Source organism: Aplidium turbinatum, chromosome 3, assembly GCF_918807975.1.
Source record: "Aplidium turbinatum chromosome 3, kaAplTurb1.1, whole genome shotgun sequence".
Classification (NCBI taxonomy): Eukaryota; Metazoa; Chordata; class Ascidiacea; order Aplousobranchia; family Polyclinidae; genus Aplidium; species Aplidium turbinatum.
Genome location: NC_137474.1, coordinates 13,317,698 through 13,343,444, shown reverse-complemented (window position 1 = coordinate 13,343,444; position 25,747 = coordinate 13,317,698). Strand labels below are relative to the sequence as shown.

Here is a 25,747-nt window from a genome sequence, read left to right as displayed (position 1 = left end):
ATTGTTCGTAAGCAATTGATCGTAAAACAATTGTTCGTAAAATTAATTCTTCGTAAAACAATTTTTTCGTGCATGCAGTTAAAACTTGATGTATACGAAGAAATGCTTTACGAAGAATTGTTTTACGGATTTCATTTTACAAAAAACAGTTTACGAACAATTGCTTTACGAACAATTGCTTACGAACAATTTGCCTATAACCAAAATCTTTTTACCAGCTGAATCGCCAATTGTTTGAAATGTAGTTTTCGTAGTGTAGTGGTTATCACGTTCGCCTCACACGCGAAAGGTCCCCGGTTCGAGCCCGGGCGAAAACATTTTCCATATTCGTTTAATTTTGAACCTAAATACCATTAATTGATGAAGACAATGAAACATACACCACTGACCAAAATATCATTTTCAAATACAGTCGACTCCGCTTAATTCGGCACCGGATAACCCGGACAGCCGCTTTATTCAGCCACAATGCTCCGGAACGGAACAAAAGTAAAAATTGCACGTAAAATACTTTCGTTAATTCGGACAATTCTCCGCTTAATTCGGACACAGTATTTGAAGAATTACTGTACTATTTCAATCATATATGTGTGTGTTACACAGTAATATATTTGTTGAATCGCTTGGTAGGGGAGAACCTCCATCAATGGGACAAATTTTGCGTTTTGCTAATTTTTTTAATTTGGTAAAGAAATGCAGTGGTTTTTTTTTTGCAACACTTTAGCCAATGCATTTTTTTTCAAATAACATTTGGTTTGATTTCATTATCTCCAGTGGTTTAGAAATAACGCACAGTTTTTTTAAGGTTACTCAAAACGTCCCATTGTTGAATCTGACTCCACCATTGGGACAGGCAATTTCTAACAATGGGACAAAATTTATAATCTGTGTAAATGCATATTATAAACTTGATATTCACTTTGTTATTGATTATATTACTGTAGTGTATTATTAAAGTTTTCTACATTTTTCTTATCTTCATCATTAAAAATCTTTTTGACACCACAATGAGGTTGAAAACGTAGATTGCCTTGATCATTATTTGCTTGGGCTTTTTTGTATATGTGTCAATCCAGTTTTTCAATGTTTATCTTGGTATGTCAAATTCTCTTGCTACAGGTCTATTTTTTCCGGTTTGTATTGCTTTTTCAACTACAGTTTTCATAGTTAAAGGATCTTGTTTCCCTTTTTACGAATGAGTCGAGTTGATTTACAGTGTCCCATTGATGGGCAAGACCTGCTGTCCCATTGTAAGATGCCGTCCGCAAATGCAAAAAAATCAGCTAGATTCTTAAAGACTACCTCACTGACAACAAAGAACTACCAGACATATAGACTATGCTACCATGCGTTTTCAACCTGCTTCGCCAAGTATGTACAAAAATATCTTCAAGACAAGTGACCTATCTTTTTTTACTTTGGGTATCAAAAAACACACTTTCTTTAACAAACCAGTCATGCGTGCAAATTGAAGGATCCCACTGCTGGTACAAGCTATAGACTACATGGCGAATTGGAATTCGTCATGTACGTTGTGCTCGCTTGATCAACCAACCGTGGGAGACCAAGTGTCCCATTGTAGAATCGTCCCAATGATGGAGGTTCTCCCCTATTGAAATACTGCACAATACAACTAACTAGAACGTATAATTCTTGTGCCTTTTATGAGATCAGTGCCAATTACTGCAGTATAGAGCAGCTGCAATTCATTTATTACGCAACAGAATGGTATTTTTAATGCGTTGTCTGCCTTTACGCATACCAAGAAACGAACAATTGATTTTCCGCTTAATGCGGACAAAGCTGTTTCTCCGCTTAATTTGCCCAAAAGTGAGCGGAAACAAAGTGTCCGAATTAAGCGGAGTCGACTGTACTTGTATCTGAAGTTTAGAATCTAGATTTTTGTTTAAATTTGGGACGCTTATGGTCACTGCTTCACAAAATGGTGGTTGAGACATGGAAATGGAGGTGCCGGGTATCGATCCCGGTACCTCGCGCATGCTAAGCGCGCGCTCTACCATCTGAGCTACACCACCTTGCTCAGTCGGCAGCCGTGGCCGAGTGGTTAGCGCGTTGGGCTCGCAGTCGAGAGCCCGCATGTTCGACTCCAGCCACCCGCACTTGCTGTTGTTTCTCTGGGCAGGAAACTTTACGATAATTGCCTCTACCCAGTGATCGATTTCGAGTAATGGGTAGTACCAAGTTTAAGTCATAATAGTTAAGCAGATAACTGCAGATTTCTCGTAAAATACTTCACTTGGTGACACAAGCATGAAAATTGGCACATATGTACCTTAGACCATGTAGATTTCAAAAGTTTAATTAACCAAACGAAAATTCAAAGCGGCAGCCCGTGACGTCAAAGTTCAAAATGGCCGCCATTCAGGTCCTGGACTGACGTAGGAAAGTTGTTTTATGAGAGCGATTTAGGTGTTTTTCATCTCTTACTATCTTGAATTGATACGGTATGGTACTATCTTGATTAGGCTGGCGCAAAATCTTGAAAAAAAAATTTTTTTCGTTTAAATTTTTCGTCAGTTTGGAATATTGTTCCTTTTGGTAAATGTATCTCCTATACCAAATTTCACAAAAAAATATTAACGTTTGACCCTGGTTCACCTGGTTTGAATTTTTTCAAAATATCGAATTTTCGCTTATCCCTGAAACTGCTCACTCGCTATCTTCTAATGCACTCTAGCATCTTAATGGACACAATAAGAGGCAGTAACACAAACTTGTAGCAAGCAAAGCGGTTTAATTAGCACCTCCATGAACACTGACACGTGTATTACTCTCAAAATGTCGAATTCTACCACATTTCAGACATGATTTTCTTTATGCACCGTTCACTGTAGTAAATATATCTACTGCTTTCAGTTTCTTGAATCATTTGACGATGTTTATCGATTTTCACAGGCCAACAAAATTTTTTTTTATATAAAGGCAACCCATGTGAGAGTCATTTTAAGGTATTTCGAGGCCCCTGATTCTGAAAATGCACTAAGTTTTATCGAATTGGCTCTAGTTTTTGAGTTAGCCAAGATTCCAGCTACCACTTTTGATAACTAAATCTTTAACTACTACAGTAGGTGGTAGAAATGGTTTTGAGATAAAAGCTTGACCTTGCTCCAAAAGATTACTGAAGGTATTGAGGTTACTCTCAGTCATGCCCGTTTTCCTATTGTTTCAAGCAATTCACCACTTGAAACATGAGAGGGCAAACAAAAAACAGAAATAGCAACGTCCACGCAATGACTGCCTTGCACATTCCATGTAAACATGATGTTCCAACTTCCTTCGAACATGCTCACCGTACAGAAGTATCAATTTTCATGGTGATTCCACGGCTCTCTTTATGCCATGGCACTCTGAACTTCTTAGCCTTGAGCCCAGAAACGGGTTTGCGTGCAATGTTTGCATACTTTAGGAGGAACCCAGGACTTATCTTGATCACCCAGCTTCATGTCAAAGTAATAATAATAATAATGCTTGTTTTTATATAGCGCTGTGTCTATCGCAGAATGCGTTGCTCCTCTGCGTTGCCTCATGCAGTAAAATATATCTGGGTTGTTTGTACAGCATCTTACTTGTCAAAGGCGTATTTTATTAGCCTATATGCCATTTATTTAACCTATAGACAAGAAAAAAACTTCTTGCAGCAAAGACTTGGCCTTAGCAAAGGCTTAGAATAAAATTTCTTTTGTGCAGTATCCATTTCAGTAAGCCTACCTTTTCAATATAAAGCTGCATTCATAAACACATGACTTTCGGGATATTTTTCTTGTGATGTAGGCCTACTGATTCACAACTGTTTTCATTGAATATTTAGGTCTCCCTTACGTTAAACACAGTTCATTTCAACCCTTGCTGCGTTTTGAACTTTCGTGCAATATGAACCAATTGAACTAGACAAAGGCAATTATGACATCATAATGGTAAACAGGGCTGAAAATAAGTAATTTGCTAATTCAAAGCTTTTGAGTAACGATTTCAAAAATAGTATAGCTTTGGTAGAGAGGTACTTTTTAAAAACCATAGACAGACAATCGATAACAACTTAATAACATTGAATTGCATAATTCAAAATTAATACAGAAATGAAATAGATACATAATTTCGAACGTTTTCGGCAAAACTTTCTGCCCTCTTCAGGAAAATATCTTAATTCATCTAAACAAAACAATTATTCGTGAAATGTTAATAATAAATGACTGAAATTCAATAAAACTGCACTGACCTGCGTACAAGCAACAACTGACGAACAAACACAAAAGGTGGTAGCAATCTGTCATAATTATGCGGGAGTGTGGTCATGAGACGAGATAGTGAGCGGACAACATAACATAAAATAAACGTAAGCTAATACAAATTCAACAAAAAAGATGCCCCTCCAGCGAATAATTGTTTGTTGAGCCTGGGGTTGTGCTGCTTTATTTGGAGTGCCTCATGAATTTTAGTTTCAAACTCCGATTGACAGTTGCGAATTATTTTGAATGAATCTAATGTAAATTTGATGTTGGAACAAATACTGCAGTCATAAATGTGGTCTTTGATTGCACTGTGCTTATTGATGTCTGTTAAATTTAGGTGTTCCGTTGCTCTTGTTACCAAGTGTCTTGTGGACATGTGACACTTGGTAACAAGAGCAACGGAACACCTAAATTTAACAGACATCAATAAGCACAGTGCAATCAAAGACCACATTTATGACTGCAGTATTTGTTCCAACATCAAATTTACATTAGATTCATTCAAAATAATTCGCAACTGTCAATCGGAGTTTGAAACTAAAATTCATGAGGCACTCCAAATAAAGCAGCACAACCCCAGGCTCAACAAACAATTATTCGCTGGAGGGGCATCTTTTTTGTTGAATTTGTATTAGCTTACGTTTATTTTATGTTATGTTGTCCGCTCACTATCTCGTCTCATGACCACACTCCCGCATAATTATGACAGATTGCTACCACCTTTTGTGTTTGTTCGTCAGTTGTTGCTTGTACGCAGGTCAGTGCAGTTTTATTGAATTTCAGTCATTTATTATTAACATTTCACGAATAATTGTTTTGTTTAGATGAATTAAGATATTTTCCTGAAGAGGGCAGAAAGTTTTGCCGAAAACGTTCGAAATTATGTATCTATTTCATTTCTGTATTAATTTTGAATTATGCAATTCAATGTTATTAAGTTGTTATCGATTGTCTGTCTATGATTTCAAAAATATTTTCATTGTCGAATATCTCGAAAACTAGAGCCAATTCGAAAAAACTAAGTGCATTTTCGGAATCAGGGGCCCTGAAATACTCTAAAATGACTCTCATCTTTTGTGCCAAAAATATTTGTTGGTCTGTATGTTATACATTCACTGATTGCGAAAAGGCTGTAAAATCAACCAAAATGACACTAAAAGCATGCACTATTAGTGACTCTCAGACTTGGAGTAGGGTGAAGATGTTCCACGTGGAAGTTAACAGAGGAAGTGACGTCAAAATCATGTGGTCAAATTTTGAGAAATCCCCTCTTCAGATACTGCTAAACCACTTCGAAATTTACTAATTTTTCAGAAAAATTCAGAATTTCTCCTTGGGTGAACCAGGGTCAAAGGTCAAAATCCAACAAAAATTTTGGTTTGCAAATATCAGTGAGCAAAATGGAACATTATTCCAAACTGACAAAAATTTTAAAGAACATCAAGGAAAATGAGCCACCCTAATCTTGATACGGTATGGCATCGTGGACTGACTCTCAAGCTTCTTCGTTTTATCCCTAGCCGCCACACAGTTCGATTCATTCTGGAGATGATCTCTAATAGACGCTTCACAGTTCACACCAGTGATGGACAGAGAAGTCGACCCCGCTCTTTGAAAAACGGTGTGCCTCAAGGATCAACCTTGGCACCACTGCTATTCAATATTTACATCAGCGACCTCCCCTGCACCAAGTCAAAGCAATATGGTTATGCCGACGATTTAGCCCTACTAACCACTAATAGAATCTGGTCCAATGTAGAGCACTCACTGGAGTCAGATATGAAAATAATTTCGGAATACTTGAATACGTGGAGACTGCAACTCAGTGCTACAAAGACTACCGTCAGTACTTTTCATCTCAATAATCACCAAGTCAACAGGAAATTGAAGGTCGAAGTCAATGGTTGTCAGTTACCGTTTAAGAGTCAACCAACTTATCTCGGGGTGAAACTGGATAGGCAACTGACGTACAAGCAGCACATCCAAGGCCTGCGTGCAAAAGTAACTGCACGCAATGGACTTTTGAGGTGCTTGACCGGCACAACATGGGGGGCAAAACCATCTACCCTCCGCATAGGTGGCCTGGCGCTTGCCTACAGTGCCGCAGAATACGCAGCTCCGGCATGGTGTCGCAGCAAGCACACCAAAAAATTAGACGCCTGCCTGAACGAGACAATGCGCATTATTACTGGATGCTTAAAACCAACACCACAGCAATACCTTCCAGTGCTGTCAGGTATCCTACCCGCTAATGTACGCAGAGAAGCGATGGTGTCTTCGTTGGTAAATAAAGCTTGTGCTGATCCGAACCACATACTACACGATTGCGTATCCACTGTCAATGTCCCAATCGTACAACGCCTACCATCACGGCGCCCTTTTGTAAGGCATGCTGCAAAACTCCAGCTCGCTGATTTCAGCACGTCAGATGCCTGGTCCGAGGAATTGAGCACTGTGCCAAAAATAAAGTCTCGCCTCGTTCTATTCGATGTCTCTCCTGCCTCTTCACTCCCACTTGGTTCTGAGCTTCAGAGAAGGGAGTGGGTGACACTGAACCGAATAAGAACGGGAGTTGGCCGCTTCAATGCTTGCTTGACACGCTGGGGCATAAGGGACTCTGCTGCTTGTCAGTGCGGTGCGACGGAGCAAACAGCTAACCACATTATCTTTGGGTGTCCCATCTATTCCCCTCCCAATGGAATAACAGGCCTCCGTACACTAGATGACTTGACGAAAAGTTGGCTCCAAGTCCTTCCATTCGGCTGACCACAAACTTTCGGCTTCATACGAACGACGACTATCTTGAAAATGTTTTATGTGACATTTTTAGCCAGTGTTTTTGATTTCAGATTGTACCTCTCATTAAAAATCTTCACAAAAACGGGAAAAAAAACGTTTTTTAGTGGTTTTAGCGAAAAAAGGGTGGTCATATGTTACTTAAAAAATGATAGCCTCAGCAAAATCCCTCGTTACTGTTCACCCTCAAATTCAGTGTATTTAAAAGTATCAAGTCCAGCAAACTATGTCGTATCTTAATCCGTCTCAAACACCAGTCATTACAGCTGACCAACCTCTTTTTGCACTATCTAAACAAGTGCAATGGTATTGGCCTGACGAATACGGCAACTTGGTCATCATCATGGGTGGTCTTCACGTTGAAATGGCTGCATTAAAACAATTAGGTACATTTCTGAAAGGTAGTGGCTGGACAACTGCTCTTGAAGAAGCCAAGTTAACATCATCAGGTACAGCAGAATATTTCATTTCTGCATCCAATGTAGCAAAGACTAGACGTATCCACCAGGTCACAGCGTGTAGTTTGTATGCATTGATGCGTTCTGCGAAAGAAGTGGAGACACCAGGCTGGATTTACAATGAGGTGGAATTCAAAGAATGGTGCGCCAGGAAAGCGGATGATTTTCCAATGTTCAACTACTGGTACACTGCATTCAATCTGGAACTCGCATTGCTGGGTTTTGTGGACGCTCTCCGGGAAAGCAATTTTCCAGGATACAAGGAGGCTCTGGCAATACTCCTTCCAAAATTCTTTAGTGGTGACAGAACTCACTATACCCAAGGTGGCTGACCATACACCTACTTGACATGTTGTCATTAAAAGATAAATTTCCTGATGTTTATGAGCAGTTCATAAAAGGGAAGTTTGTGATTCAGAAGACCAACAGAGAATATTCCGCGATTGCTATTGACCAAGCCCATGAACAGAATAATGCTATTATGAAAGGAGATAGAGGGATAATTGGAGTCACAGAACACGAATCAGCCTTGCTACGATGGACGGTAGCAGGCCCTGAAGTCTGTACAATTATACAGGAATATGAATGTGTTTCTAAAAGTGGAGAGAAAGTATCCCAAAATCATCATGAAGCAACACCATCAGCACAGAAAGCATTTCTCAAAGACGTCATTTCTCTCACCCGAACCATTGAAGAGATGGGCAATCCCTATCTTGAGGAGTCAACTTCAGATCTGCTTACTCTTAATACGAAAAATGTCATGGAGCAAAAGGTAACAGATATGCTAAAAGACTATGATACAAAAGGTAAAAATCAGTTGGAAAACTTCACATTAGTATTAGACAAATTCTACTCACCAATTGCTCGGAACAAATTCACACTGTTTAACTCAAAAAAGACAACACGAAAAGGGAATCAGAGCACATTGAAGGGTGAATGCAGCCTTTTTTCAAAGCTCTTTATTTAATGCCAGATCCGACAAGTTGATCTGCCTGAATTTTTTAACCATGAAAACCAACGATTCCCAGCAGCTTTAAGTTCTGGAGGTGATCTTTACCAAACACAGAAAGCAGATTTAATGGGTTGCCTAGAGAATGTGGTACCTGCACAACCTGCTTTACTGGACGATGTAGACATGATGGTGATAGATGGAGCATGTTTAGTACACTCTACTACACCAAAACATCAGACGTTTGGTGAATATGCTCAGAAGGACTTTGTGGAGAAAATTAAGACATATGCCAGAAAGCACAAACGAACTGATGTTGTGTTTGACACTTACAAGGACGGAAGCACCAAATCTCATGCTCGTATAAAGAGGGGCAATGGTAGCAGGCGGAGAGTTACTCGAGATGGGAGAGTCCCAAAGAATTGGCCAAACGTTTTGCAAAATACAGATAATAAAAAAGAACTTTATCCATTCTTAGCTGATTCCATCCAAGAATTCATGCCACCGGATGATATCGTTTATGTTTCCAAGAATGAAAAAGCTGTTACTAATAATGACAATCCTGCTTTAGTCAATTTGAGCTCAAGAAGAAGCCGATACCAAAATGTTTGTTCATCTTCATCATGGTCTCAAGTATGAAACTATACAAAAAGCAGCCATCCTGGCTAATGACATTGATGTGGTCGTTATTGGAATTGGCTTGTTTGAAAACTTGAGCACGGATGGACTTCACGAACTCTGGATATCTTTCGTGAGAGGAAACAAAAGAAGATGGATTCCTATTCATCAGATATTTTCTGTCCTAAGTCCACAGAAATGCAAAGGGCTGTTGTTCTTTCATGCGTTTAATGGCTGTGACTCTTGTTTAGGCATGAAAGGAAAGGGGAAGAAGTCGTTCTTTGCAACGTGGTCAGTGTATCCAGATGTGACGCCAACATTTCAGAAGCTCAGTCAGTGTCCAGAGGAAATAAATGCAGAAGATTTTGCGATCCTTCAAAAGTTCACGGTATATTTTTATGATAAAAGCAGCACTGATGATAAGGTAGACATTGCAAGAGTGACTTTGTTTACACTTAAAAATAAACAATATAATAATATTCCACCAACAGAAGATGCGCTGAAATTGCATGCACTTCGGGCAGCATATCAGGCCGGACACATTTGGGGACGAGCTCTTGAAAGGAGTCCAGAATTGCCATCTCCAAGTAACAGGGGTGGAAATCTGGAGATGGGGGAACATGGGACATTATGTGGACAAGAAAAGACCCCGTAGCCGAAGCATGTAAAGAACTAAGACGATGCAATTGTAAAAAAAAATGCAAAAGCTGTAAACGTAAAAATGCAAATTTACCATGCAATTCACTATGTTCCTGTCCTTGTGACCATGAATAGATATTATTTACATGTGAATCATTGTCATGAACATGATTTACGTACTCAGTAGTAATAACTGATAACAGAAATATTGACTGTACATGAATTGTCTTTTAAGAAAGTATTTTAAATCTGTTTGGGTGGAAGTATCAAAGTTTAGGCTATTCTGCACACCTGACTGTCAAATTTGTGAAACCCTTTCTCTGTCTGGTCACAGCGGTAAACCATAATCTCTTCGTGGGAAAATTGTAACATAAGATTCCCGAATCCGTTCGTCTGCATGTAATGACCGAAAAAGAAACACTCCTTTGAAACGTCTATTCAAAATTGTATTTCTGTAAAATTAGCCACCTGGCTGTCGAAAATGGAGTGCAACGCCGTACACCACTAAAACTTGTCACTACAGAACAGATTACTTGGATAAAAGACGGAAAATTTCTCCAGCTAGCAAGCACCAAGCAAACAGCCAAACATGCGACCGACTTCCAACAAACGATTTTACGAATGACCAGAATGATTTGCAATATTTCAAAAGCACGTCAGCAGTTTCTGTGACGCAATAATGAAAGACAATTATGAAGTCATTCAAACAGGTGTTCAAAGAGGCTGATGCAATATTTCATGTTTAAACAGGTTTGACACAAGTCTTACGAACGATGGTGCAATTTTAGCTCATTTTTTAGGAAAAATTCCATGACGTAATACGCTACGATTCAATAGACCACATCGGTTTTTATATGACGTTTGATTTGGTGAATAATTGTCGGGAACACTGTCCATAGTACGTTACACACTTGTTTTTGTCAATTACCATCTTAAATCATTCATACTGTCTTAAAAGTAACATTTTCAAGGTAGTGAGAAATGAGACACATCTACATTGCTTCCATAAAGCAACTTTCCTATGTCAGTCCAGGACCTGCATGGCGGCCATTTTGAATTTTGACGTCACGGGCCGCCATTTTAAATTTTTGTTTGGTTAATTAAACTTTGGAAATCTACATGGTCCAAAGTACATGTGTGCCAATTTTCATGCTTGTGTCACCAAATGAAGTATTTTCAGGGTTATCTACCTCACTATAAGTAGAGTAGACAACCGGAAACAGACATTGCTGTCGGCTGCAGCGTGGGTCAGGTGTACGTCGGAAGGCGTACACCGATGCATAGCGCTCAAGTCCGCTTTCCCGCAATGCAGGATAAAGATAAACAAACAAACAAACAAACAAACAAAGCTGAGTGGTAAGGAAAATCTCTTTTTAGTAAAAGACTCAATGATATTATCTGGTGGTATTCTATTAATAAAAATTCAAGTTCAACATGTAAACAGAGTTAGTTTGTTCACTGACTTTTCACACACCAAAGCATATATGCATTTTTAGAGCAAATAGTGCATGATAAAAACGTATGAAAAACCTTGTATTTTCGATTTCATGATCATTAATGCCCACTTTTTCGTCGCCTCGATGGCGCAGTAGGTAGCGCGTGAGTCTCATAATATCAAGGTCGTGAGTTCGGTTCTCACTCGAGGCATACATTTAAAAATACTATTTTCAGGCATAACGGTTTTGACGTTTCATCCAATTGTAGCCATCAACATCGAAAATAATTTTGTTAATTTCAAGTTTAAATGCACTTCCAAAATTCATGTCTTCTTATGACAATCCTTTAAAACAACAATGAAAAAAAAAAGTGGAACAAAAAAGAAGATGTTAGACAATCACTATCCTAAAGATATCCGAAACACTCATACCAACCGCTTTGTAACAGCAATACGAACTCTAAACGTGTACCATGTGGAACCACGCAAGGTTCAGTCGTTGGTCTATAAGCTTATTTGTTTTCCTCATATTTTAATGATATTTGCCATTCGCTTTCGTCTTCATAAACCATTCTGTTTGCAAATAGTAAAATATTTGGTGCCCGACAAATTGTTCGTAAGCAATTGTTCGTAAAGCAATTGTTCGTAAGCAATTGTTCGTAAAACAATTGTTCGTAAAATTAATTCTTCGTAAAACAATTCTTCCTAAAGAATTTTTTCGTGCATGCAGTTAAAACTTGATGTATACGAAGAAATGCTTTACGAAGAATTGTTTTATGGATTTCATTTTACAAAAAAACAGTTTACGAACAATTGTTTTACGAACAATTGCTTACAAACAATTGTTTTACAAACAATTGCTTTACGAACAATTGCTTTACGAACAATTTGCCTATAACCAAAATCTCTGTACGAGTTGAATCGCCAATTGTTTGAAATGTAGTTTTCGTAGTGTAGTGGTTATCACGTTCGCCTCACACGCGAAAGGTCCCCGGTTCAAGCCCGGGCGAAAACATTTTCCATATTCATTTAGTTTTGAACTTAAATACCATTAAATGATGAAGACAATGAAACGTACACCACTGACCAAAATATCATTTTCAAATACAGTCGACTCCGCTTAATTCGGACACCGGATAACTCGGACAGCCGCTTTATTCGGCCACAATGCTCGGGAACGGAACAAAAGTAAAAATTGCACGTAAAATACTTTCGTTAATTCGGACAATTCTCCGCTTAATTCGGACACAGGACACAGTATTTGAAGAATTACTGTACTATTTCAATCATATATGTGTGTGTTACACAGTAACATATTTGTTGAATCGCTTGGTATCGAAATACTGCACAATACAACTAACTAGAACGTATAATTCTTGTGCCTTTTATGAGATCAGTGCCAATTACAGCAGTATAGAGCAGCTGCAATTCATTTATTACGCAACAGAATAGTATTTTTAATGCGTTGTCTGCCTTTACGCATACCAAGAAACGAACAATTGATTTTCCGCTTAATGCGGACAAAGCTGTTTCTCCGCTTAATTCGCCCAAAAGTGAGCTGAAACAAAGTGTCCGAATTAAGCGGAGTCGACTGTACTTATATCTGAAGTTTAGAATCTAGAATTTTGTTTAAATTTGGGACGCTTATGGTCCCTGCTTCACAAAATGGTGGTTGAAACATGGAAATGGAGGTGCCGGGTATCGATCCCGGTACCTCGCGCATGCTAAGCGCGCGCTCTACCATCTGAGCTACACCCCCTTGCACAAAGCTGAGTGGTAATAAAAATCTTTTTTTAGTAAAAGACTCAATGATATTATCGGGTGGTATTCTATTAATAAAAATTCAAGTTCAACATGTAAACAGAGTTAGTTTGTTCACTGACTTTTCACACACCAAAGCATATATGCATTTTTAGAGCAAATAGTGCATGATAAAAACGTATGAAAAACCTTGTATTTTCGATTTCATGATCATAAATGTCCACTTTTTGTCGCCTCGATGGCGCAGTAAGTAGCGCGTGAGTATCATAATCTCAAGGTCGTGAGTTCGGTTCTCACTCGAGGCATACATTTAAAAATACAATTTTCAGGCATAACGGTTTTGACGTTTCATCCAATTGTAGCCATCAACTTCGAAAATAATTTTGTTAATTTCAATTTTAAATGCACTTCCAAAATTCATGTTTTCTTGTACCAATCCTTGAAAACAACAATGAAAAATGAAGTGGAACCAAAAAGAAGATGTTAGACAATCACTATCCTAAAGATATTCGAAACACTCATACCAACCGCTTTGTAACAGCAATACGAACCCTAAACGTATACCATGTGGAACCACGCAAGGTTCAATACTTGGCCTATAACTTATTTGTTTTCCTCATATTTTAATGACATTTGACATTTGCTTTCGTCTTCATAAACCATCCTGTTTGCAAATGGCAAAATTTTTTTTACCAGCTGAATCGCCAATTGTTTGAAATGTGGTTTTCGTAGTGTAGTGGTTATCACGTTCGCCTAACACGCGAAAGGTCCCCGGTTCGAGCCCGGGCGGAAACATTTTCCATATTCCTTTAGTTTTGAACTAAAATCCCATCAATGGATGACGAACAAACACCACCGACCAAAATATCATTTTCAAATACTTTTATCTGAAGTTTAAAATCTAGATTAAATTGGAAAGCACTTATCACTGCTTCACAAAATGCTACTTGAGACATAGAAATGGAGGTGCCGGGTATTGATCCCGGTACCTCGCGCTTGCTAAGCGCGCGCTCTACCATCTGAGCTACACCCCCTTGCACAAAGCTGAGTGGTAATGAAAATCTCTTTTTAGTGAAAGACTCAATGATATTATCTGGTGGTATTCTATTAATAAAAATTCAAGTTCAACATGTAAACAGAGTTAGTTTGTTCACTGACTTTTCACACACCAAAGCATATATGCATTTTTAGAACCAATAGTGCATGATAAAAACGTATGAAAACCTTGTATTTTCGATTAGATGATCATAAATGTCTAATTTTTTGTCGCCTCGATGGCGCAGTAGGTAGCGCGTGAGTCTCATAATCTCAAGGTCGTGAGTTCGATCCTCACTCGAGGCATACATTTAAAAATACTATTTTCAGGCATAACGGTTTTGACGTTTCATCCAATTGTTTCATCTATCAACATAGAAAATAATTTTGTTAATTTCAATTTTAAATACACTTCCAAAACTCATGTTTTCTTAATGCCAATTCTTTAAAACAACAATGAAAAGAAAAGTGGTACCAAAAAGAAGATGTTAGACAATCACTATCCTAAAGATATCCGAAAGACTCATACCAACCGCTTTGTAAAAGCAATACGAACTCTAAACGTGTACCATGTGGAACCACGCAAGGTTTAGTCGTTGGTCTATAAGCTTATTTGTTTTCCTCGTATTTTAATGATATTTGCCATTCGCTTTCGTCTTCATAAATCATTCTGTTTGCAAATAGTAAAATCTTTGGTGTCCGACAAATTGTACGTAAGCAATTGTTCGTAAAGCAATTGTTCGTAAGCAATTGTTCGTAAAGCAATTGTTCGAAAACAATTGTTCGTAAAATTAATTCTTCGTAAAACAACTCTTCCTGAAGTATTTTTTCGTGCATGCAGTTAAAACTTGATGTATACGAAGAAATGCTTTACGAAGAGTTGTTTTACGGATTTCATTTTACAAAAAACAGTTTACAAACAATTGCTTACGAACAATTGCTTTACGAACAATTGCTTACGAACAATTTGCCTATAACCAGAATCTCTGTACGAGTTGAATCGCCAATTGTTTGGAATGTAGTTTTCGTGGTGTAGTGGTTATCACGTTCGCCTCACACGCGAAAGGTCCCCGGTTCGAGCCCGGGCGAAAACATTTTCCATATTCGTTTAATTTTGAACTTAAATACCATTAATTGATGAAGACAATGAAACATACACCACTGACCAAAATATCATTTTCAAATACAGTCGACTCCGCTTAATTCGGACACCGGATAACTCGGACAGCCGCTTTATTCGGCCACAATGCTCCGGAACAGAACAAAAGTAAAAATTGCACGTAAAAGACTTCCGTTAACTCGGACAATTCTCCGCTTAATTCGGACACAGGACACAGTATTTGAAGAATTACTGTACTATTTCAATCACATATGTGTGTGTTACACAGTAATATATTTGTTGAATCGCTTGGTATCGAAATACTGCACAATACAACTAACTAGAACGTATAATTCTTGTGCCTTTTATGAGATCAGTGCCAATTACTGCAGTATAGAGCAGCTGCAATTCATTTATTACGCAACAGAATGGTATTTTTAATGCGTTGTCTGCCTTTACGCATACCAAGAAACAAACAATTGATTTTCCGCTTAATTCGGCCAAAAGTGAGCGGAACCAAAGTGTCCGAATTAAGCGGAGTTGACTGTACTTATATCTAAAGTTTAGAATCTAGAATTTTGTTTAAATTTGGGACGCTTGGTCACTGCTTCAAAAAATGGTGGTTAAGACATGGAAATGGAGGTGCCGGGTATCGATCCCGGTACCTCGCGCATGCTAAGCGCGCGCTCTACCATCTGAGCTACACCCCCTTGCACAAAGCTAAGTGGTAAGGAAAATCTCTTTTTTGTAAAAGACTCAATGATATTGTCTGGTGGTATTCTATTAATAAAAATTCAAGTTCAACATGTAAACAGAGTTAGTTTGTTCACTGACTTTTCACACACCAAAGCATATATGCATTTTTAGAGCCAATAGTGCATGATAAAAACGTATGAAAAACCTTGTATTTTCAGTTTCATGATCATAAATGTCCACTTTTTCGTCGCCTCGATGTCGCAGTAGGTAGCGCGTGAAGCTCATAATCTCAAGGTCGTGAGTTCGATCCTCACTCGAGACATACATTTAAAAATACTATTTTCAGGCATAACGGTTTTGACGTTTCATCCAATTGTAGCCATCAACTTCGAAAATAATTTTGTTAATTTCAAGTTTAAATGCACTTCCAAAATTCATGTTTTCTTGTACCAACCCTTAAAACAACAATGAAAAAAGAGGTGAAACCAAAAAGAAGATGTTAGAAATTCACTATCCTAAAGATATTCGAAACACTCATACCAACCGCTTTGTAACAGCAGTACGAACCCTAAACGTATACCATGTGGAACCACGCAAGGTTCAATACTTGGCCTATAACTTATTTGTTTTCCTCATATTTTAATGACATTTGCCATTCGCATTCGTCTTCATAAACCATTCTGTTTGCAAATGGCAAAATTTTTTTTACGAGCTGAATCGCCAATAGTCTGAAATGTGGTTTTCGTAGTGTAGTGGTTATCACGTTCGCCTAACACGCGAAAGGTCCCCGGTTCGAGCCCGGGCGGAAACATTTTCCATATTCCTTTAGTTTTGAACTAAAATCCCATCAATAGATGACGAACAAACACTACCGATCAAAATATCATTTTCAAATACTTTTATCTGAAGTTTAAAATCTAGATTAAAATGGGAAGCGCTTATCACTGCTTCACAAAATGATACTTGAGACATAGAAATGGAGGTGCCGGGTATCGATCCCGGTACCTCGCGCATGCTAAGCGCGCTCTACCATCTGAGCTACACCCCCTTGCACAAAGCTGAGTGGTAACGAAAATATGTTTTTAGTAAAAGACCCAATGATATTATCTGGTGGTATTCTATTAATAAAAATTCAAGTTCAACAATCAACATGTAAACAGAGTTAGTTTGTTCACTGACTTTTCACACACCAAAGTCCAAAGCATATATGCATTTTTAGAGCAAATAGTGCATGATAAAAACGTATGAAAAATCTTGTATTTTCGATTTCATGATCATAAATGTCCACTTTTTCGTCGCCTCAATGGCGCAGTAGGTAGCGCGTTAGTCTCATAATCTCAAGGTCGTGAGTTCGATCCTCACTCGAGCCGTACATTTAAAAATATTATTTTCGGGCATAACGGTTTTGACGTTTCATCCATCAACATGGAAAATAATTTTGTTACTTTCAATTTTAAATACACTTCCAAAACTCATGTTTTCTTGTACCAATCCTTTAAAACAACAATGAAAAAAAAAGTGGAACCAAAAAGAAGATGTTAGACAATCACTATCCGAAAGATATCCGAAAGACTCATACCAACCGCTTGTATAAGCAATACGAACTCTAAACGTGTACCATGTGGAACCACGCAAGGTTCAGTCGTTGGTCTATAAGCTTATTTGTTTTCCTCATATTTTAATGATATTTGCCATTCGCTTTCGTCTTCATAAACCATTCTGTTTGCAAATAGTAAAATGTTTGGTGTCCGACAAATTGTTCGTAAGCAATTGTTCGTAAAGCAATTGTTCGTAAGCAATTGTTCGTAAAACAATTGTTCGTAAAATTAATTCTTCGTAAAACAATTCTTCCTAAAGCATTTTTTCGTGCATGCAGTTAAAACTTGATGTATACGAAGAAATGCTTTACGAAGAATTGTTTTACGGATTTCATTTTACAAAAAACAGTTTACGAACAATTGCTTTACGAACAATTGCTTTACGAACAATTGCTTACGAACAATTTGCCTATAACCAAAATCTCTGTACGAGCTGAATCGCCAACTGTTTGGAATGTAGTTTTCGTAGTGTAGTGGTTATCACGTTCGCCTCACACGCGAAAGGTCCCCGGTTCGAGCCCGGGCGAAAACATTTTCCATATTCGTTTAGTTTTGAACTTAAATACCATTAATTGATGAAGACAATGAAACATACACCACTGACCAAAATATCATTTTCAAACACAATCGACTCCGCTTAATTCGGCACCGGATAACCCGGACAGCCGCTTTATTCGGCCACAATGCTCCGGAACGGAAGAAAAGTAAAAATTGTACGTAAAATACTTCCGCTAATTCGGACAATTCTCCGCTTATTTCGGACACAGGACACAGTATTTGAAGAATTACTGTACTATTTCAATCATATATGTGTGTGTTACACAGTAATATATTTGTTGAATCGCTTGGTATCGAAATACTGCACAATACAACTAACTAGAACGTATAATTCTTGTGCCTTTTATGAGATCAGTGCCAATTACTGCAGTATAGAGCAGCTGCAATTCATTTATTACGCAACAGAATGGTATTTTTAATGCGTTGTCTGCCTTTACGCATACCAAGAAACGAACAATTGATTTTCCGCTTAATGCGGACAAAGCTGTTTCTCCGCTTAATTCGCCAAAAGTGAGCGGAAACTAGGGACGGTAGATACCGGGACGCGCAACTCCGTTGTTCCGCCAACATTAGAAGGGTCAATTGCCAATTTGACATTTTTTTCACGCTTTGTTGCTCGCTTGTTTTCAACTAAAAACCTTAAATTACTTTAAAACCAACTTCTTTCTTTTTATATAACCTATAAAATGTACATTATTTTGTAAATCAGAAAAAATCGCAACCCTTCTAGTGTTGCGGATAAGCCAAAAGCGGATGTAGTTGCGCATCCCGATATTCTACTGTCTCTAGCGGAAACATAGTGTCCGAATTAAGCGTAGTCGACTGTACTTATATCTGAAGTTTAAAATCTAGAATTTTGTTTAAATTTGGGACGCTTGGTCACTGCTTCACAAAATGGTGGTTGAGACATGGAAATGGAGGTGCCGGGTATCGATCCCGGTACCTCGCGCATGCTAAGCGCGCGCTCTACCATCTGAGCTACACCCCCTTGCACAAAGCTGAGTGGTAATGAAAATATCTTTTTAGTAAAAGACTCAATGATATTATCTGGTGGTATTCTATTAATAAAAATTCAAGTTCAACATGTAAACAGAGTTAGTTTGTTCACTGACTTTTCACACACCAAAGCATATATGCATTTTTAGAACAAATAGTGCATGATAAAAACGTTAGAAAAACCTTTTATTTTCGATTAGATGTTCATAAATGTCCACTTTTTTGTCGCCTCGATGGCGCAGTAGGTAGCGCGTGAGTCTCATAATCTCAAGGTCGTGAGTTCGATCCTCACTCGAGGCATACATTTAAAAATACTATTTTCGGGCATAACGGTTTTGACGTTTCATCCAATTGTTTCATCCATCAACATCGAAAATAATTTTGTTAATTTCAATTTTAAATACACTTCCAAAACTCATGTTTTCTTGTACCAATTCTTTAAAACAACAATGAAAAAAAAAGTGGAACCAAAAAGAAGATGTTAGACAATCACTATCCTAAAGATATCCGAAACACTCATACCAACCGCTTTGTAAAAGCAATACGAATTCTAAACGTGTACCATGTGGAACCACGCAAGGTTCAGTCGTTGGTCTATAAGCTTATTTGTTTTCCTCATATTTTAATGATATTTGCCATTCGCTTTCGTCTTCATAAACCATTCTGTTTGCAAATAGTAAAATCTTTGGTGTCCGACAAATTGTTCGTAAGCAATTGTTCGTAAAGCAATTGTTCGTAAGCAATTGTTCGTAAAACAATTGTTCGTAAAATTAATTCTTCGTAAAACAACTCTTTCTGAAGTATTTTTTCGTGCATGCAGTTAAAACTCGATGTATACGAAGAAATGCTTTACGAAGAATTGTTTTACGGATTTCATTTTACAAAAAACAGTTTACGAACAATTGCTTTACGAACAATTTGCCTATACACAAAATCTTTTTATGAGCTGAATCGCCTATTGTTTGAAATGTTGTTTTCGTAGTGTAGTGGTTATCACGTTCGCCTCACACGCGAAAGGTCCCCGGTTCGAGCCCGGGCGAAAACATTTTCCATATTCGTTTAGTTTTGAACTTAAATACCATTAATTGATGAAGACAATGAAACATACACCACTGACCAAAATATCATTTTCAAATACAGTCGACTCCGCTTAATTCGGACACCGGATAACTCGGACAGCCGCTTTATTCGGCCACAATGCTCCGGAACAGAACAAAAGTAAAAATTGCACGTAAAAGACTTCCGTTAATTCGGACAATTCTCCGCTTAATTCGGACACAGGACACAGTATTTGAAGAATTACTGTACTATTTCAATTAGGGATGGGCAATTCAGAATAATTCACTATTCCAGAATTATTCCGGAATATTAAACCGAATCTAGAATCGAATCCAGAATACTGAATCCTATTAACTTCCAGGCTCCAGCAACACAAAAAGTAAAAAATTTCAGACACAAAAGCTACACAATCAAAGTAAATGTTTGTTGCAATGCAACACATTAAGGCATTCTAAATGACTTCCAGCCAAGTAGGAGCAGTGTTGCCAGATGATAGAAGCCGCTTGGCAACAAAAAGTAATTAAATTTCACCAGATATTTAAAATTCCTTAAACAGGCCCGTAACCAGCCGGGGGCCAGGGGAACATCGCACCCGCCCCTGAAAAAATTCGCCCTCCCTGACAAAATCCCAACATTCTAGAGCAACAGCTGCAATTATAATGATTTTGCCCAAAAAAATTTTTCGTATCCCCCCATTAAAAGAAAAGTTGCCCCCCCTTGCTCTGCGGTCTGGCTACGGCCCTGACCTTAAATAAAGCAATTTCGCTTAAATACAAATAGTTTTTAAGACATAAGACACTGCCATCATCCATATGCAAACCTCTTGCAAAACGTTTTCTATACGAGCAGGGATTATAGCCTATTGCTAAAAAGTTTAAAAAAATTGAAAAAACTTTCCTGAAAAAAATTGAGTAGGGAAAATTTCACCAGATTTCACCAAAAAGTTATCTGGTTCCAATGTCAAAAAGCTTGGCAATAAAGACCTGTAAATTTCACCAGAATTTTTTAATTTGATATTCTATTTCCCCATCTGGCAACGCTGAACGGGAGCGCAGCTTAGTTTCCGCCAAGCCGCGGTCAAAAAGAATCGCTCGGAAAATGCTGATGTGGCAGGTATGCTGAAGTGTTTCAGAGCCAACTCCTTTAGCAAAATTTTTTTTACGAGCTGAATCGCCTATTGTTTGAAATGTGGTTTTCGTAGTGTAGTGGTTATCACGTTCGCCTAACACGCGAAAGGTCCCCGGTTCGAGCCCGGGCGGAAACATTTTCCATTTTCCATATTCCTATAGTTTTGAACTAAAATCCCATCAATAGATGACAAACAAACACCACCGTTCAAAATATCATTTTCAAATACTTTTATCTGAAGTTTAAAATCTAGATTAAATTGGGAAGCGCTTATCACTGCTTCACAAAATGATAATTGAGACATAGAAATGGAGGTGCCGGGTATTGATCCCGGTACCTCGCGCATGCTAAGCGCGCGCTCTACCATCTGAGCTACACCCCCTTGCACAAAGCTGAGTGGTAATGAAAATCTGTTTTTAGTGAAAGACCCAATGATATTATCTGGTGGTATTCTATTAATAAAAATTCAAGTTCAACCATCAACATGTAAACAGAGTTAGTTTGTTCACTGACTTTTCACACACCAAAGCATATATGCATTTTTAGAGCAAATAGTGCATGATAAAAATGTTAAAAAAACCTTGTATTTTCGGTTTTATGATCATAAATATCCACTTTTTCGTCGCCTTGATGGCGCAGTAGGTAGCGCGTGAGTCTGATAATCTCAAGGTCGTGAGTTCGATCCTCACTCGAGGCATACATTTAAAAATACTATTTTCAGGCATAATAACGGTTTTGACGTTTCATTCAACTGTAGCCATCAACTTCGAAAATAATTTTGTTAATTTCAAGTTTAAATGCACTTCCAAAATTCATGTTTTCTTGTACCAATCCTTAAAACAACAATGAAAAAAAAAGTGGAACCAAAAAGAAGATGTTAGACAATCACTATCCTAAAGATATTCGAAACACTCATACCAACCGCTTTGTAACAGCAATACGAACCCTAAACGTATACCATGTGGAACCACGCAAGGTTCAATATTTGGCCTATAACTTATTTGTTTTCCTCATATTTTAATGACATTTGCCATTCGCTTTCGTCTTCATAAACCATTCTGTTTGCAAATGGCAAAATTTTTTTTACCAGCTGAATCGCAAATTGTTTGAAATGTGGTTTTCGTAGTGTAGTGGTTATCACGTTAGCCTAACACCCGAAAGGTCCCCGGTTCGAGCCCGGGCGGAAACATTTTCCATATTCCTTTAGTTTTGAACTAAAATCCCATCAATAGATGACGAACAAACACTACCGATCAAAATATCATTTTCAAATACTTTTATCTGAAGTTTAAAATCTAGATTAAATTGGGAAGCGCTTATCATTGCTTCACAAAATGCTACTTGAGGCATGGAAATGGAGGTGCCGGGTATTGATCCCGGTACCTCGCGCATGCTAAGCGCGCGCTCTACCATCTGAGCTACACCCACTTGCACAAAGCTGAGTGGTAATGAAAATCTCTTTTTAGTGAAAAATTCAATGATATTATCTGGTGGTATTCTATTAATAAAAATTCAAGTTCAACATGTAAACAGAGTTAGTTTGTTCACTGACTTTTCACACACCAAAGCATATATGCATTTTTAGAGCAAATAGTGCATGATAAAAACGTATGAAAAACCTTGTATTTTCGATTTCATGATCATTAATGTCCACTTTTTCGTCGCCTCGATGGCGCAGTAGGTAGCGCGTGAGTCTCATAATCTCAAGGTCGTGAGTTCGGTTCTCACTCGAGGCATACATTTAAAAATACTATTTTCAGGCATAACGGTTTTGACGTTTCATCCAATTGTAGCCATCAACTTCGAAAATAATTTTGTTAATTTCAATTTTAAATACACTTCCAAAACTCATGTTTTCTTGTACCAATCCTTTAAAACAACAATGAAAAAAGAAGTGAAACCAAAAAGAAGATGTTAGAAAATCACTATCCTAAAGATATTCGAAACACTCATACCAACCGCTTTGTAACAGCAGTACGAACCCTAAACGTATACCATGTGGAACCACGCAAAGTTCAATACTTGGCCTATAACTTATTTGTTTTCCTCATATTTTAATGACATTTGCCATTCGCTTTCGTCTTCATAAACCATTCTGTTTGCAAATGGCAAAATTTTTTTTACCAGCTGAATCGCAAATTGTTTGAAATGTGGTTTTCGTAGTGTAGTGGTTATCACGTTAGCCTAACACGCGAAAGGTCCCCGGTTCGAGCCCGGGCGGAAACATTTTCCATATTCCTTTAGTTTTGAACTAAAATCCCATCAATAGATGACGAACAAACACCACCGATCAAAATATCATTTTCAAATACTTTTATCTGAAGTTTAAAATCTAGATTAAATTGGGAAGCGCTTATCATTGCTTCACAAAATGCTACTTGAGGCATGGAAATGGAGGTGCCGGGTATTGATCCCGGTACCTCGCGCATGCTAAGCGCGCGCTCTACCATCTGAGCTACACCGCCTTGCACAAAGCTGAGTGGTAATGAAAATCTCTTTTTAGTGAAAAACTCAATGATATTGTCTGGTGGTATTCTATTAATAAAAATTCAAGTTCAACATGTAAACAGAGTTGGTTTGTTCATTGACTTTTCACACACCAAAGCATATATGGATTTTTAGAGCAAATAGAGCATGATAAAAACGTATGAAAAATCTTGTATTTTTGATTTCATGATCATAAATGTCCACTTTTTCATCACCTCGATGGCGCAGTAGGTAGCGCATGAGTCTCATAATCTCAAGGTCGTGAGTTCGATCCTCACTCGAGGCATACATTTAAAAATACTATTTTTAGGTATAACGGTTTTGATGTTTCATCCAATTGTTTCATCCATCAACATCGAAAAGAATTTTGTTAATTTCAATTTTAAATACACTTCCAAAACTCATGTTTTCTTGTACCAATCCTTTAAAACAACAATGAAAAAAAAAGTGGAACCAAAAAGAAGATGTTAGACAATCACTATCCGAAAGATATCCGAAAGACTCATACCAACCGCTTTGTAAAAGCAATACGAACTCTAAATGTGTACCATGTGGAACCACGCAAGGTTCAGTCGTTGGTCTATAAGCTTATTTGTTTTCCTCATATTTTAATGATATTTGCCATTCGCTTTCGTCTTCATAAACCATTCTGTTTGCAAATGGTAAAATCTTTGGTGTCCGACAAATTGTTCGTAAGCAATTGTTCGTAAGCAATTGTTCGTAAGCAATTGTTCGTAAAGCAATTGTTCGTAAAACAATTGTTCGTAAGCAATTGTTCGTAAAACAATTGTTCGTAAAATTAATTCTTCGTAAAACAACTCTTCCTGAAGCATTTTTTTGTGCATGCAGTTAAAACTTGATGTATACGAAGAAATGCTTCACGAAGAGTTGTTTTACGATTTCATTTTACAAAAAACAGTTTACGAACAATTGTTTTACGAACAATTGCTTACAAACAATTGCTTTACGAATAATTGCTTACGAACAATTTGCCTATAACCAAAATCTTTTTACGAGCTGAATCGCCAATTGTTTGAAATGTAGTTTTCGTAGTGTAGTTTATATTTGTTGAATCGCTTGGTATCGAAATACTGCACAATACAACTAACTAGAACGTATAATTCTTGTGCCTTTTATGAGATCAGTGCCAATTACTGCAGTATAGAGCAGCTGCAATTCATTTATTACGCAACAGAATAGTATTTTTAATGCGTTGTCTGCCTTTACGCATACCAAGAAACGAGCAATTGATTTTCCGCTTAATGCGGACAAAGCTGTTTCTCCGCTTAATTCGCCCAAAAGTGAGCGGAAACAAAGTGTCCGAATTAAGCGGAGTCGACTGTACTTATATCTGAAGTTTAGAATCTAGATTTTTGTTTAAATTTGAGAGGCTTGGTCACTGCTTCACAAAATGGTGGTTGAGACATGGAAATGGAGGTGCCGGGTATCGATCCCGGTACCTCGCGCATGCTAAGCGCGCGCTCTACCATCTGAGCTACACCCACTTGCACAAAGCTGAGTGGTAATGAAAATCTCTTTTTAGTGAAAAATTCAATGATATTATCTGGTGGTATTCTATTAATAAAAATTCAAGTTCAACATGTAAACAGAGTTAGTTTGTTCACTGACTTTTCACACACCAAAGCATATATGCATTTTTAGAGCAAATAGTGCATGATAAAAACGTATGAAAAACCTTGTATTTTCGATTTCATGATCATTAATGTCCACTTTTTCGTCGCCTCGATGGCGCAGTAGGTAGCGCGTGAGTCTCATAATATCAAGGTCGTGAGTTCGGTTCTCACTCGAGGCATACATTTAAAAATACTATTTTCAGGCATAACGGTTTTGACGTTTCATCCAATTGTAGCCATCAACTTCGAAAATAATTTTGTTAATTTCAATTTTAAATACACTTCCAAAACTCATGTTTTCTTGTACCAATCCTTTAAAACAACAATGAAAAAAGAAGTGAAACCAAAAAGAAGATGTTAGACAATCACTATCCTAAAGATATTCGAAACACTCATACCAACCGCTTTGTAACAGCAGTACGAACCCTAAACGTATACCATGTGGAACCACGCAAAGTTCAATACTTGGCCTATAACTTATTTGTTTTCCTCATATTTTAATGACATTTGCCATTCGCTTTCGTCTTCATAAACCATTCTGTTTGCAAATG

The 25,747-nt window shown here is 37.8% G+C and overlaps 27 non-coding genes across 27 annotated transcripts; 18 read left to right on the top strand and 9 right to left on the bottom strand.

The window, feature by feature from the left end:
- Window positions 1-244: 244 nt before the first annotated feature.
- Window positions 245-317, top strand: Trnav-cac (transfer RNA valine (anticodon CAC)). The gene has a single exon. It is a non-coding gene; the product is annotated as a tRNA-Val (tRNA).
- A 1,646-nt stretch (window positions 318-1,963) lies between these two features.
- On the bottom strand, window positions 1,964-2,036 carry Trnaa-agc (transfer RNA alanine (anticodon AGC)). The gene has a single exon. It is a non-coding gene; the product is annotated as a tRNA-Ala (tRNA).
- A 9,248-nt stretch (window positions 2,037-11,284) lies between these two features.
- Window positions 11,285-11,357, top strand: Trnam-cau (transfer RNA methionine (anticodon CAU)). Its single transcript has one exon. It is a non-coding gene; the product is annotated as a tRNA-Met (tRNA).
- A 730-nt stretch (window positions 11,358-12,087) lies between these two features.
- Trnav-cac (transfer RNA valine (anticodon CAC)) lies at window positions 12,088-12,160 on the top strand. The gene has a single exon. It is a non-coding gene; the product is annotated as a tRNA-Val (tRNA).
- A 671-nt stretch (window positions 12,161-12,831) lies between these two features.
- Window positions 12,832-12,904, bottom strand: Trnaa-agc (transfer RNA alanine (anticodon AGC)). The gene has a single exon. It is a non-coding gene; the product is annotated as a tRNA-Ala (tRNA).
- Window positions 12,905-13,628: 724 nt separating this feature from the next.
- Trnav-aac (transfer RNA valine (anticodon AAC)) lies at window positions 13,629-13,701 on the top strand. Its single transcript has one exon. It is a non-coding gene; the product is annotated as a tRNA-Val (tRNA).
- Window positions 13,702-13,867: 166 nt separating this feature from the next.
- Window positions 13,868-13,940, bottom strand: Trnaa-agc (transfer RNA alanine (anticodon AGC)). Its single transcript has one exon. It is a non-coding gene; the product is annotated as a tRNA-Ala (tRNA).
- Window positions 13,941-14,174: 234 nt separating this feature from the next.
- On the top strand, window positions 14,175-14,247 carry Trnam-cau (transfer RNA methionine (anticodon CAU)). The gene has a single exon. It is a non-coding gene; the product is annotated as a tRNA-Met (tRNA).
- Window positions 14,248-14,962: 715 nt separating this feature from the next.
- Trnav-cac (transfer RNA valine (anticodon CAC)) lies at window positions 14,963-15,035 on the top strand. Its single transcript has one exon. It is a non-coding gene; the product is annotated as a tRNA-Val (tRNA).
- A 642-nt stretch (window positions 15,036-15,677) lies between these two features.
- Trnaa-agc (transfer RNA alanine (anticodon AGC)) lies at window positions 15,678-15,750 on the bottom strand. Its single transcript has one exon. It is a non-coding gene; the product is annotated as a tRNA-Ala (tRNA).
- A 235-nt stretch (window positions 15,751-15,985) lies between these two features.
- Window positions 15,986-16,058, top strand: Trnam-cau (transfer RNA methionine (anticodon CAU)). Its single transcript has one exon. It is a non-coding gene; the product is annotated as a tRNA-Met (tRNA).
- Window positions 16,059-16,474: 416 nt separating this feature from the next.
- Window positions 16,475-16,547, top strand: Trnav-aac (transfer RNA valine (anticodon AAC)). The gene has a single exon. It is a non-coding gene; the product is annotated as a tRNA-Val (tRNA).
- A 1,246-nt stretch (window positions 16,548-17,793) lies between these two features.
- Window positions 17,794-17,866, top strand: Trnav-cac (transfer RNA valine (anticodon CAC)). The gene has a single exon. It is a non-coding gene; the product is annotated as a tRNA-Val (tRNA).
- Window positions 17,867-18,807: 941 nt separating this feature from the next.
- Trnaa-agc (transfer RNA alanine (anticodon AGC)) lies at window positions 18,808-18,880 on the bottom strand. Its single transcript has one exon. It is a non-coding gene; the product is annotated as a tRNA-Ala (tRNA).
- Window positions 18,881-19,115: 235 nt separating this feature from the next.
- On the top strand, window positions 19,116-19,188 carry Trnam-cau (transfer RNA methionine (anticodon CAU)). The gene has a single exon. It is a non-coding gene; the product is annotated as a tRNA-Met (tRNA).
- A 672-nt stretch (window positions 19,189-19,860) lies between these two features.
- Window positions 19,861-19,933, top strand: Trnav-cac (transfer RNA valine (anticodon CAC)). The gene has a single exon. It is a non-coding gene; the product is annotated as a tRNA-Val (tRNA).
- A 1,205-nt stretch (window positions 19,934-21,138) lies between these two features.
- Trnav-aac (transfer RNA valine (anticodon AAC)) lies at window positions 21,139-21,211 on the top strand. Its single transcript has one exon. It is a non-coding gene; the product is annotated as a tRNA-Val (tRNA).
- Window positions 21,212-21,384: 173 nt separating this feature from the next.
- On the bottom strand, window positions 21,385-21,457 carry Trnaa-agc (transfer RNA alanine (anticodon AGC)). Its single transcript has one exon. It is a non-coding gene; the product is annotated as a tRNA-Ala (tRNA).
- A 242-nt stretch (window positions 21,458-21,699) lies between these two features.
- Window positions 21,700-21,772, top strand: Trnai-gau (transfer RNA isoleucine (anticodon GAU)). Its single transcript has one exon. It is a non-coding gene; the product is annotated as a tRNA-Ile (tRNA).
- Window positions 21,773-22,191: 419 nt separating this feature from the next.
- Trnav-aac (transfer RNA valine (anticodon AAC)) lies at window positions 22,192-22,264 on the top strand. The gene has a single exon. It is a non-coding gene; the product is annotated as a tRNA-Val (tRNA).
- A 166-nt stretch (window positions 22,265-22,430) lies between these two features.
- Trnaa-agc (transfer RNA alanine (anticodon AGC)) lies at window positions 22,431-22,503 on the bottom strand. The gene has a single exon. It is a non-coding gene; the product is annotated as a tRNA-Ala (tRNA).
- Window positions 22,504-22,738: 235 nt separating this feature from the next.
- Trnam-cau (transfer RNA methionine (anticodon CAU)) lies at window positions 22,739-22,811 on the top strand. The gene has a single exon. It is a non-coding gene; the product is annotated as a tRNA-Met (tRNA).
- Window positions 22,812-23,228: 417 nt separating this feature from the next.
- Window positions 23,229-23,301, top strand: Trnav-aac (transfer RNA valine (anticodon AAC)). Its single transcript has one exon. It is a non-coding gene; the product is annotated as a tRNA-Val (tRNA).
- Window positions 23,302-23,467: 166 nt separating this feature from the next.
- Trnaa-agc (transfer RNA alanine (anticodon AGC)) lies at window positions 23,468-23,540 on the bottom strand. Its single transcript has one exon. It is a non-coding gene; the product is annotated as a tRNA-Ala (tRNA).
- A 235-nt stretch (window positions 23,541-23,775) lies between these two features.
- On the top strand, window positions 23,776-23,848 carry Trnam-cau (transfer RNA methionine (anticodon CAU)). Its single transcript has one exon. It is a non-coding gene; the product is annotated as a tRNA-Met (tRNA).
- Window positions 23,849-24,994: 1,146 nt separating this feature from the next.
- Window positions 24,995-25,067, bottom strand: Trnaa-agc (transfer RNA alanine (anticodon AGC)). The gene has a single exon. It is a non-coding gene; the product is annotated as a tRNA-Ala (tRNA).
- A 235-nt stretch (window positions 25,068-25,302) lies between these two features.
- Window positions 25,303-25,375, top strand: Trnam-cau (transfer RNA methionine (anticodon CAU)). Its single transcript has one exon. It is a non-coding gene; the product is annotated as a tRNA-Met (tRNA).
- The last annotated feature ends 372 nt before the right edge of the window (window positions 25,376-25,747 follow it).